This window comes from Ptychodera flava, chromosome 11, assembly GCF_041260155.1.
Source record: "Ptychodera flava strain L36383 chromosome 11, AS_Pfla_20210202, whole genome shotgun sequence".
In the NCBI taxonomy this organism is placed as follows: domain Eukaryota; kingdom Metazoa; phylum Hemichordata; class Enteropneusta; family Ptychoderidae; genus Ptychodera; species Ptychodera flava.
In genome coordinates this window covers 1,832,990-1,846,281 of record NC_091938.1, presented here as the reverse complement: position 1 = coordinate 1,846,281, position 13,292 = coordinate 1,832,990, and positions in this window count along the sequence as shown.

Sequence of the window (13,292 nt, the reverse complement as noted above, 5' to 3'; positions counted from 1 at the left end):
AAAAAAGAAGTGGAAGATGGTTGACTAAAATTACATTCAATGAAAGTGTTTCCGGCCAAGAAAGATTTAGTGCAAAGAAGCTTAAATATTTCATAAAACAGGTTACGTCAGTTTCGTTCTCTTTGTACATTTTTTTTGCATTTTGTACTGAACACTGGCACCTTTGAATGGTGCAGCTTTGTGTCGGTTATCAAACATTTTCTGTGATGATAATTTGTTTTACTAATTTCAGTGTATACCCTGAGTCTTGTTTGTTACAGTGTATATTTGGCACGCCGCCATGTTGGATTCTTTTATATGACTAATTTGTTTTCTTTTCTGAGAGGCAAGTTTTGTTTTAGGGTGAAACTGTTGATTTTAGTCTATCACAGTGATTCTAATCGTATATTACCTTTTTTTAGCCAAATTTTGTACAGTCTCTGCATTTCAAATTTTAAGAAAAAATTAATAAATTTGTATTAATGTAAAATATGTTGTCATGTGTTTACTTGGAGTTATGAATTCAAAAGTTACTGTCACTGTTGTTGCTATGGAGATGATGCATGCTGTCTTGAGATCTATACCATTGAAAGAACAGCTCAACAGTCAATTCAAGGCTATGAAATACCACAAAACATCCTGAACCTTATCATTTAGGTGATAAATCTTGGGTTAAAAGACTAGAAACACCAGCATCACACAGTAACAATATTTACGGTAGAATGCGTATCTGAGATAGATAATAATAAATAATAATAATAATAATAATAATAATAATAATAACAAGGCAGTATTGCTGAAGGCAATGAGTACTTGGGCCGTGATAGAGTAATTTTGAGGACAATATATACTACTATTCAGATATGGTCTTGAATTTCCTCCTGTCAATGAGGCATTTGATTAACTGGTTATTAAACGAAGCAATGGCATGACAACGGCAAAATATGTCTAGCAACTTTGTGGAGTTTGAGGCAGGGGTTCTTTATTTATAGCGGGAATTGCTTAAACTCCTTAAATATTCAAATTACAGCAAATTTCTTTTGTTCTCGATGGTAGATGTCTAATATTTAGATGGGCATATTTAGATTTCTACCCTATAGTTATCCCTATATACCAAAAATCGGACATCCAGCTCTATTGGCTTGCTCAGAATTAGATATGTGCATAATTAATGAGGTACAATATGTGGTGTCATAAGGTGTCCCATCATACCATTTATGAAGGGTGTAGCACTTGTGGTTACTGAGTTGTGGACAAATATATATCTATATGAGGTCAAAGGTCATCGAGGTCACGTGACATTTTGTCAAAATAATTGTATTGCTAAGTTATTCCTATATACCAAAAATCAGACCTCCAGCTCTATTGGCGCGCTCAAAATTATATATGCGCATAATTAATGAGGTACAATATGTGGTGTCATAAGGTGTCTTATCATACCAAATATGAAGGATGTAGCACTTGTGGTTACTGAGTTGTGGACAAATATATATATTTGAGGTCAAAGGTCATTGAGGTCACGTCACATTTTGTCATAATAATTGTATTGCTAAGTTATTCCTATATACCAAAAATCAGACCTCTAGCTCTATTGGCTCGCTCAAATAAGATATGCACATAATTAATGAGGTACAATATATGGTGTCATAAGGTGTCCTTTCATACCAAATATGAAGGGTGTAGCACTTGTGGTTACTGAGTTGTGGACAAATATGTATATTTGAGGTCAAAGGTCATTGAGGTCACGTGAAGTTTTGTCAAACAAATTATATTGTTAACTTATCCCTATATACCAGAAATCAGACCTCTTGCTCTATTGGCTCGCTCATAATTAGATATGCACATAATTAATGGAGTACAATATGTGGCATCATAAGGTGTCCCATCATACCAAATATGAAAGGTTTAGCACTTGTGGTTACTGAGTCATGGACAATAATGTATATTTGAGGTCAAAGGTCACCAAGGTCACATGATATTTGTCAAAATGTCTGAGATATCTGCGTGAACCGATGGACTCACTGATGCACTCACTGACGGATATAAGCCAATCTATAAGCCCCCTGGACTTTATCCGTGGGGACAAAAAAACTGTGTCACTGCATCCTTTATAGTCCAGTCAATTTAGGGTTTAACCTAGGACTAATTGCAACAGAAATTATTTCTTCACCATGACCTTTGGAAAGGTCTCACTAATGACATATTAAAAGTATAGGAAAATATAAGGGGTGCAAATTGGTTAAATTTGCATATATTCAAATTAGCTATAAATAGCCTTTAAATGACTGCTATACTCACATATTGGGCATGTAAACTGAATTCAAGTGACTTTTTTTCATTGCAACACAATTTAGTAAGGTTCAACAAGTTATTTTCTAAATGTCTTGAACAATATATATCATGCAAATTCACTAATTTGCATATATTCGCAGTTTTTCCATTATTTCAGACAAAATGTTTTCTCTATGAAATTAAGGTTTTGCAAGAATTATCAAAATCCATCCCAAAAAAATATGAGGTTGACCTAATTTGCATGTTAATTATTTTAATATACAAAAGGCCTAATTTGCATAATTGGCACAAACTGTCTTCTGAATACAATACGACTACAATAGCTTCCATTGACATTTTCTGGTTATTCAGAAATGCAGTAAATAAGGAGTAGAATTTCAGAGCATTACTGTTTAAATAAAGGGAATCAGAATACTTTCTTTGGATATTCTTCTTTCTTTTACGACGTTAAGGTTATTCATGAAAAATCATTGGACGTGTTCAATTTTTTGACATCCATTGTCAATAGTTCAGTCATTTTCTCCTACAATATGTTCGATTGCAGTAAAATTTTTGAAGGAATTTTTATGCTTTTCGTCACTATTTTCAATGACGATGGAAATATTCAGTTACTAATAAATGGTTCACCACACTTAACAGTTGTGCCTGTGAATCATCTTTCTCATTATTGAACTATCATTGGTATTGTCAATACGAGCATCATTTGAATTACCATGATGGTGGTGGTGATGATAATTGTTATGATAATTGTTATCATATCATAAATTCTTCCTCTTCCTCCCTGTTCACATCTTCCTGTAGGAGGAGGTTCATTTGTTTACAGCCAGAATCCTTTCGTTGACAACAGAAAGTCTAGATTTTGCTTTCTGCCGGGGTTATTGAGCCTGCTGCATGTTCATCGTAGAACCCGTAAGAATGGGGAAGGGTAACTCAATGAAAGTTGTGAAGCAAGGAATGATATAATTGTACCGCGTATCACATCAGAACTTAGATATGCAAGTATCACTAATGGGGCTGTTTATGTAATGGACTTTCCATTTGCAGATAATTAGACTTTTGTATCATTACCAATAAGATCGATCGTTCAAGGAATTGACAGTCTGGCCAATCTGAGGTGAGACTTCCATAAGGTTCAAAATACAGGGTGACCAATTATATGATAATTTGATGTCAAAAATGTGATATCTTAATTGATAAACTCGTTAACGGCAGCTTCTGTGATGCAAATCCCTTTACATTTTGGTTTTCTTGTTTCACGGTTATAAATTAGAAAGAGCAGCTAGACCATGTAATAATATGAAAAGTATCTAGATTTGTTTTTACCAGTGATTTAGATTATCATGATTCAGTCAACAGATTTTTTCAGTTTTTCATTAAATTCTATGGCTGTGCACTGAAAGATTAAACAGGAAATCTCTCAGTTCAGTCCATCATATGACTTTATATTAATTTTCAATTGTTGTCTTCAAGACATTTCAAAATTTTGAGAAATGCAGTGTCCTTTGATATTTTAATGTCTTTCAGCTGCTTAAGAAACAGCTTTGCTCATCACATATTTCATGATAATTGGCAGTATTATAATTGTATTTCTGTATCATTATTATCATAAATTTCTGTACGTGGCATTAACAGGCAAGTTTCACACGGTCAAAAGTACATCTAATTTACCATTGACCACATAACCTGGTCTTTAATTACATTTTACCAACACTTAATCTATATTAGTAATACCGGTAAGGGTGAAAATAGAAGAAACCATTAGAGCTGAAACAAATTTCATTCAGCCTCCCTTAGTACAAAGCGTTGGTTATTTGGCCAAGCATTTTGGTATGCATTAAGCTAATCCAAATCCGCCAGTAAGTTCAAATTTTATTGGCAGGTATAGGGATTGAATTGTCTTGACATTATGGAAATTCTCTAGAACTATACGAATCAATCATCGTTTAGTTTCCTAGGGCTTTTCATTCTGTATGCCCTATTAGTATATAATCATTACAATGAGTTAAAATGCACAGAAAATAAATAATCATGTCAATTTCTTTGTACTGGGAAAAATGTTCATTAAGTCATAAAATGATCATATTTCGATAGGAAGTACTTAAAGTAGTAGTGTCTCTTAATGTAACTTCTCATTTTACTGATAATATAATTAATTAAAATAAGTTGACGTCAATTAGAAAAATTAAAGAAACTTATTTTAGTGATCATCATATAGGATTTATGCACATGAGGAATCGTTCAAAAATAGGTAAAATATATTTAGCAAGGTTAGTAAAAAATTCCAATTTTTCTTTACGATATTGTATAACATTTCAAGTTTCAAGTATTACATTTAATAGAATGTAGGCATTTCCTAAAAAATGTTTTAAAATTAGCCCTGTTGCACAAAATGGATTGTATTAGACTTTGAATATACCTTTTCTTGGACCTTTTAAATATTTAAGGTGAAGAAATAATATGCATGTTCCAATCAGAAAAAGGAAGTGACATGGTTGACTTATTGAATTAATGCAAATAAGAACTATTATCGCTGTAAGATATATTTGAAAACATTGCCTAAATTAAAAACACAAAAATGATCTTTCATAGTCATTACAATGTCAGCTTATCTCCTGAATGACTTTCGTAAAACGATTATCAGCACCAGGTTTGTATAGATCTATGACCTGTTTTGCCTTTTGTAGATTAGCTGTCTTATGCACAACTTCATTAAACTTACGGTAAGTAATTTCCATGAACCTACCAAAATTTACAATGAAGAAATATTTCTAATGATCTCTATTGTTTTTTAACATATATAAAGTCATTTATGGGTCAGAGAAAGGGAAAAGTAAAGTGGTAGGATGGGCACATTGCAGTTATGTAAAATGAGGAATCTTAAATGATATGATGCATTGCCAAAACACACGCAAAAAATTTAAATAATCAAATTGCTTGAATAAAATGTCAATTTGTTCAATATATTTTTAAAAATCTATTAACAGCAACGATTTTGTTCCCATTTCTGAGTTTTACATTTATTCAAATTATGCACTGTCTCACCCCTTCCTCTAAGAGTTTACTAGTCATTTTGTTTGTCGTTCTTGGGCCCTCCCGAAATACAGAGTGGAAACGTAAACTACTTTTTGTGTAGATTAAATATAATTTTTAAGTGAAATGCAGTGAAAAGTGAAACACAGTGGCAGCCATACTTGATTTACGCAAATTAGGAATATTTCTCGGGCGATAAAATATATTCAAAAATGTTGCCCGGGCAAAAAATAAGATAAATGCATACATAACTTGAACATTATGTCGCGTTTCAGTATGCATATTTCTTTTACCAGTGAATGTAGTGCACCCATTATCCGTTTACACCTAAACAAATTAGGTATTTTATACCGCTTATATTGTATTGGACTTTTAGTATGACATTCTAGGACCTCTCTAAAATACACAGAGGAAAAATAATTCTATTGCTGTCAGAAGTAGCTTAAAATAGTTATTAATTAGGGATATTCAAAGAAAAAGAAGTCTTGTGGCGGCCATATTGAATTTATGCAAATGAGGAATATTTCTATGACGACAAAATATTTCCATCAACATTACCTAAACATAAAACAAGGTAAATAAGCCGAAAACCTGTATATATCATGATTCTACAAAATGTTTTTAGTAGAAACATTCTATCAGCACCTAGTTTGTAACCATAACCTTTTTACAATTATGCAAATTAACAGTATGCATTGTCTATATTTCTAGATTGTACTAGGCTTTTAGTATGTCATTGTAGGACCTCTCTAAAATACACAGTGAATAAATTATTCTATTGCTGTCAAATGTAGCTTAAAATAGTTATTAATTGGGAAAATACAAAGAAAAGTGAAGGTTGTGGCGGCCATATTGGATTTATGCAAATGAGGAATAATTCTTTAACGACAAAATATTTCCATCAACATTACCTTAACCAAAAACAAAGCAAATAAGCCAAAAACCTGCATAACATATCATGTTTAGCCAAATATTTTTAGCAGAAACATTCTATCAGCACCAAGTTTGTAACTATAATCTTTTGCATCTATGCAAATTAGGCATTGTTTACAATTCTAGATTGTACTACGCTTTTAATATGTTATTCTAGGACTTCTCCAAAATACAAAGTGAAAAAATTATTCTATTGCTGTAGTAGTAGCTTAAAAATAGTTATTAATTAGAGAAACACAAAGAAAAGTGAAGTGTTGTGGCGGCCATATTGGATTTATGCAAATTAGGAATATTTCTATGACGACACAATATGTCCATCAACATTGCCTAATCCAAAAAGGAGGCAAACAAGCGAAAAAAGCTGTATCAAAATTATGTTTAGCCACATATTTTAAGTAGAAACCATTTATCAGCGACAATTTTATACCCATGAGCCCCCTTTACATTTATGCAAATTAGGCACTGTTGCACCCCTTAGATTTTATTATACTTTTAGTATGTTATTTCTAGGACCTTTCCAAAATGCATGGTGAAGAAATAATTTCTGTTGCAATTAGTCCTAGGTTTACCCCTTTTTTGGCTTAGATTGACTGACTATTAGGCATATGAATACGATGAGAAACTAATTTTATTTTTCTTGGCATCATACATGCGAGTCTGATGGAGAACTGCGCTTATACATGGGAGTCTATGGAGGTGTAAACTAAAAAGTCCTCTAACACGACCAAATTTGATAGCATTGTGAAACAAATCGGCGTGCATCTGTATGGGGTTGGGTACTGTAGGCGTGAACGGACGGACGGACGCACGGACATGACCAAACCTATAAGTCCCCTCGGACTTCGTCCGTGGTGATTAAAAACAACGCAACAGTTATTACAGCTACACCGGCGGTAGGTTTAGTCCGTGGGCTGGAGGGGCCCACCGTGCACCCCCCCCACATCCCTACTTCTTGGGTATTTTTTTGTTCTTTAGGACCTGCTGAACAAGAAAAAAGATGTTAACATTGGATATTTTGGGATGCACTACCTATCTAGGCTGGTTTTTGATTTGCATGTACCGCAAAAAATGGCCAAAAATGGGTAGGGGTAAGGGGTACTATATCCTCCCCTACATTGAGTAAACTAGCATGAAATAGCACAAACTATACATTTTTGGAAAGCTGAGATTCTGCTCTTTATGAGAAACACCAACTTTAGCAAAATTAATTTGTGTACATAGAATAGGACGACTTTAAAATGAATTTTTTTTGACAATTTTGAAATTTTTTACCCAAAATACCATGTAACAATTGTGATTTACTTGTTATTAAGCAAAATTTTGACAGCTTTTTGTGTTTGAATTATTTATTCCCACATATTAAACAAGAAAAAAGTGTTAACATTAGATATTTAACTATACACTACTTCTCTTGAGTCAATTTTGAATTGCGTGTATCTGTATGGGGTGTGCAAAAGCTAGGGGTAGGGGTACAACATTCTTTCCTTGATGAAGTAAACTGGCTTGAAATGCCATATACCTTATAGTTTTAGAAAGCTTAGATACTGGTCTTTCTAAAATGCATAAAGTTTTAGTGAAAAAATATGACGTCATAGAATTGGATAACTTTAAATCGATTTTTTCTGGTAATTCAGTATTTTTAACCGGAAGAAAATACGACAACTATTGTTTCCTCCTTATGAAGCAAATCAAACACATTTATGGATGTTATTTACTAATTGCAACGTGCTGAAGAAGAAAATAAATGTCAAAATTGGGTATTTACCATGCATTATTGTCTCTAGTCACTAAAATAGCAAGTTTTGCTACATTGGTATATCGTGAATGGGCATTTTATTGTTATGCAATGAACTAATGCACAGCCTTAAAAAGAAGACTCGAAAACGTGCACACATAGTCACATTGCCATTTTCTCCTTCAAGTAAATAGATTATTGACGACTGTCTATGTTATCATTTAATTTTTAAATATTTTTCTATAAAATAATTTTGTTAAGGCGTATTTGGAAAATTGTCTATGCCTCCTTGTCTTACTTTATATACCGCAAGCATTACTAACAATCTATTAGGCCGAGGCTAGAGGGGGCGTCTACGTGCACCTCCCCCTCACCCCACAGGATAACAAACCTGTAATTTTCAGAAGCCTTGGGATCCCTAGAATAAGAAATGGGATTTTAACAGACAAAATATAGGGACTCAATAGCTGTTACGGTCATGTTTTGAAGGGTACCACAAAATCACGATTTTGTGACCCACGTGTATTTTTGTCAAATCTGTCTTCTTGTACGTGATCTGCTGAGCTTACGTTTAACATGACCTAGGTTATGGGGTATCATTAGAAAGGTAATTCATTCTTCTTGAAAATGGTATATAGCAATATGCAATATCTTCTATAGTTTTCATGAAATAGGGCCATAATTTACCCCATACCCCAAAGTTTTATGTCCACAATTACTGTCAAAACTAATCTAAATTCACCAATTATTTACCTATACATAATACAAAAGGCAATACTGTGTATTAACTTTGTCTTATTTGCTACAAGTACATGTTAGAAACTTGGAATAAACTTTAACAGAAAAAAATATTGGGATCCTGTAGCTGTAACAGTCATATTTTGAAGGGTACCGAAAAATCACAGTATTACTGACTCGCATTCGTTTTGTTAAACCTTTCTTCTTGTAAGTCTTCTGCTGAGCTTATTTTGAACATAACGAGGCCAATGGGGTACCATTAGAAAGTTAATTTACTCTTCTTTAAAATGATATGTTGCAATATGCAATATCTTCGATAGTTTCATGAAATAAGATCAAAACTTACCCCATACTCCAACGTTTTATGTCGCAAATTACTATCAAAACTAATCTCAAATTCTACCAATTATTTTCCTAGACACATTACAAAAGGCAATTCTTTGTATAAAATATATTTTATTTGGTACAGGGACATGTCAAAAATATGAGTTAGACTTTTAAGAGACAAAATATTGGTATTGAATGACTGTTACTGGCATGTTTTGAAGGGTACCGTAAAGTCAGAGTATTACCGACTCGCATATGTTTTTGTTAAATGTGTCGTCTTGTAAGTTTTCTGCTGAGCTTACTTTTTACCATAGTCTAGATTATGGGCTGCCATTGGAAAGACAATTTATTTGGCTTTAAAATGACATATTGCAATATGCAATATCTTCTATAGTTTTCATGAAATAGGACCAAACCTTACCCCATACCCCAAAGTTTTATGTTGTCTATTACTGTCAAAACTAGCATTTAATTTCGATGAATTGTATAAAAAAGACAAACTTTGTATGAAACATATTTTATTTGTTACAGAGACATTTCCAACTATGAAAGATACCATTAACAGGATAATTATTGTGATTTAATAGCTGTTAGCATCATAGTTTGAAGGATGGCAGGATATATGTTGCTGAAACCCGTGAAATTTTATTAATCAAGTTTTCCTGAAATTTATCTGCCAACCTTTATTTTATCCGTAACACAGATTATAGGGTATCATTACAAAGCTTTTATCACTCTTTATTTTAGCATATGATAAAGTGTATTATCATCTGAAGTTGTAATGAAATGGCAAAAACTTACCCCAGCCCTTAGTTTTATTTGCAAACTACATCTGTTCGAAAACTTTGCAGTTTGCGAATTTGGGATATGGGGTAAGTCTGGTCCTATTTCATGAAAACTATTAAAGATATTTCATATTACAATATGTCACTTTAAGGCAAAATAAATTTTCTTTCCAATGATAGCCTATAAGATAGGTTAGAGTAAAAAGTAAGCTCAGCAGATGACTTACAAGATGACACATTTAACAAAAACACATACGAGTGGGCAAGACTGAGACTTTACAGTACCCTTCAAAACATGACAGCAACAACCATTCATTCCCAATATTTTGTCTGTTAAAAGTCTATCCTATATTTGTAACATGTCTCTGTAGCAAATAAAACAGATTTCATACAAATCATTGCCTTTTGTAGTATGTCTAGGTAAAAGTTTGGTAGAATTTGAGATTAGTAGTGATAGTAATTTGCAATATAAACTTAGGTGTGTTGGGTAAGTTTTGGTCTTATTTCCTGAATACTTAAGAAGATATTATATATTACAATATGTCATATCAAAGAAGAAAAAATTACCTTTCCAATGATACCTCAATAGCCGGGTTATGTTAAAAAATAGGCTCAGCAGATGACTTATAATAAGACAGGTTTAACCAAACGTATGCGAGTTGGCAATACTGTGAGTTTGTGGTACCCTTCAAATATGACTGTTACAGCTACAGCATCACAATATTTTTCTGTTAAAAGTTCGTTTCAAGTTTCTAACATGAACCTAAAGCAAATATACTAAATTTAATACAAATCATTGCCCTTTATATTATGTCCCGGTCAATAGTTGTCAGAATTTGAGATTAGTTTGACGGTAATTTGGAATATAAAACTTTGGGGTATGGGGTAAGTTGTGGTCCTATTTCATGAAAACTATAAAAGATATTGCATATTGCAATATATTATTCTAAAGAAGAGTAAATTACCTTTCTAATGATGCCCAACTTGCTACATTATGTTAAAAATTAAGCTCAGTAGAAGACTTACAAGAAGACAGGTTTAACAAAAATGTATGCGAGTTGGCAGTACTGTGATTTTGCAGTACCATTCAAAATATGACTGTTACAGCTAGAGCATCTGGATATTTTTCTGTTAAAAGTTTATTTCAAGTTTCTAACATTTACCTGTATCAAATAAAACAAATTTGATACAAAGCATTGCCCTTTGTATAATGTTTAGGTAAACAATTGGTAGAATTAAGATTAGTTTTGACAGTAATTTGTGACATAAAACTTTGGGGTATGGGGTAAGGTTTGGTCCTATTTCATGAAAACTATAGAAGATATTGCATATTGCAATATGTCATTTAAAGCCAAATAAATTGTCTTTCCAATGGCAGCCCATAATCTAGACTATGGTAAAAAGTAAGCTCAGCAGAAAACTTACAAGACGACACATTTAACAAAAACATATGCGAGTCGGTAATACTTTGACTTCACGGTACCCTTCAAAACATGCCAGTAACAGTCATTCAATACCAATATTTTGTCTCTTAAAAGTCTAACTCATATTTTTGACATGTCCCTGTACCAAATAAAATATATTTTATACAAAGAATTGCCTTTTGTAATGTGTCTAGGAAAATAATTGGTAGAATTTGAGATTAGTTTTGATAGTAATTTGCGACATAAAACGTTGGGGTATAGGGTAAGTTTGATCTTATTTCATGAAAACTATCGAAGATATTGCATATTGCAACATATCATTTTAAAGAAGAGTAATTAACTTTTAATGGTACCCCATTGGCCTCGTTATGTTCAAAATAAGCTCAGCAGAAGACTTACAAGAAGAAAGGTTTAACAAAACGAATGCGAGTCAGTAATACTGTGATTTTTCGGTACCCTTCAAAATATGACTGTTACAGCTACAGGATCCCAATATTTTTTCTGTTAAAAGTTTATTCCAAGTTTCTAACATGTACCTGTAGCAAATAAGACAAAGTTAATACACAGTATTGCCTTTTGTATTATGTATAGGTAAATAATTGGTGGAATTTAGATTAGTTTTGACAGTAATTTGAGACATAAAACTTTGGGGTATGGGGTAAATTATGGCCCTATTTCATGAAAACTATAGAAGATATTGCATATTGCTATATACCATTTCAAGAAGAATGAATTACCTTTCTAATGATACCCCATAACCTAGGTCATGTTAAACAGTAAGCTAAGCAGATCACGTACAAGAAGACAGGTTTGACAAAAATCCACGTGGGTCACAAAATCGTGATTTTGTGGTACCCTTCAAAATATGACCGTAACAGCTATTGAGTCCCTATATTTGTCTGTTAAAATCCCATTTCTTATTCTAGGGATCCCAAGGCTTCTGAAAATTACAGGTTTGTTATCCTGTGGGTGAGGGGGAGGTGCACGTAGACGCCCCTCTAGCCTCGGCCTAATAGATTGTTAGTAATGCTTGCTGTATATTAAGTAAGACAAGGAGGCATAGACAATTTTCAAAATACACCTTAAACAAAATTATTTTATAGAAAAATATTTAAAATTGAATAATAACAATAGACAGTCGTCAATAATCTATTTACTTGAAGGAGAAAATGGCAATATGACTATGTGTGCACGTTTTCGAGTCTTCTTTTTAAGGCTGTGCATTAGTTCATTGCATAACAATAAAATGCCCATTCACGATATACCAATGTAGCAAAACTTGCTTTTTAGTGACTACAGACAATAATGCATGGTAAATACCCAATTTTGACATTTATTTTCTTCTCAGCACATTGCAATTAGTAAATAACATCCATAGATGTGTTTGATTTGCTTCATAAGGAGGAAACAATAGTTATCGTATTTTCTTCCTGTTAAAAATACTGAATTACCAGAAAAAATCGATTTAAAGTTATCCAATTCTATGACGTCATATTTTTTCACTAAAACTTTATGCATTTTAGAAAGACCAGTATCTAAGCTTTCTAAAACTATAAGGTATATGGCATTTCAAGCCAGTTTACTTCATCAAGGAAAGAATGTTGTACCCCTACCCCTAGCTTTTGCACACCCCATACAGATACACGCAATTCAAAATTGACTCAAGAGAAGTAGTGTATAGTTAAATATCTAATGTTAACACTTTTTTTCTTGTTTAATATGTGGGAATAAATAATTCAACACAAAAAGCTGTCAAAATTTTGCTTAATAACAAGTAAATCACAATTGTTACATGGTATTTTGGGTAAAAAATTTCAAAATTGTCAAAAAAAATCATTTTAAAGTCGTCCTATTCTATGTACACAAATTAATTTTGCTAAAGTTGGTGTTTCTCATAAAGAGCAGAATCTCAGCTTTCCAAAAATGTATGGTTTGTGTTATTTCATGCTAGTTTACTCAATGTAGGAGAGGATATAGTACCCCCTACCCCTACCCATTTTTGGCCATTTTTTGCGGTACATGCAAATCAAAAACCAGCCAGATAGGTAG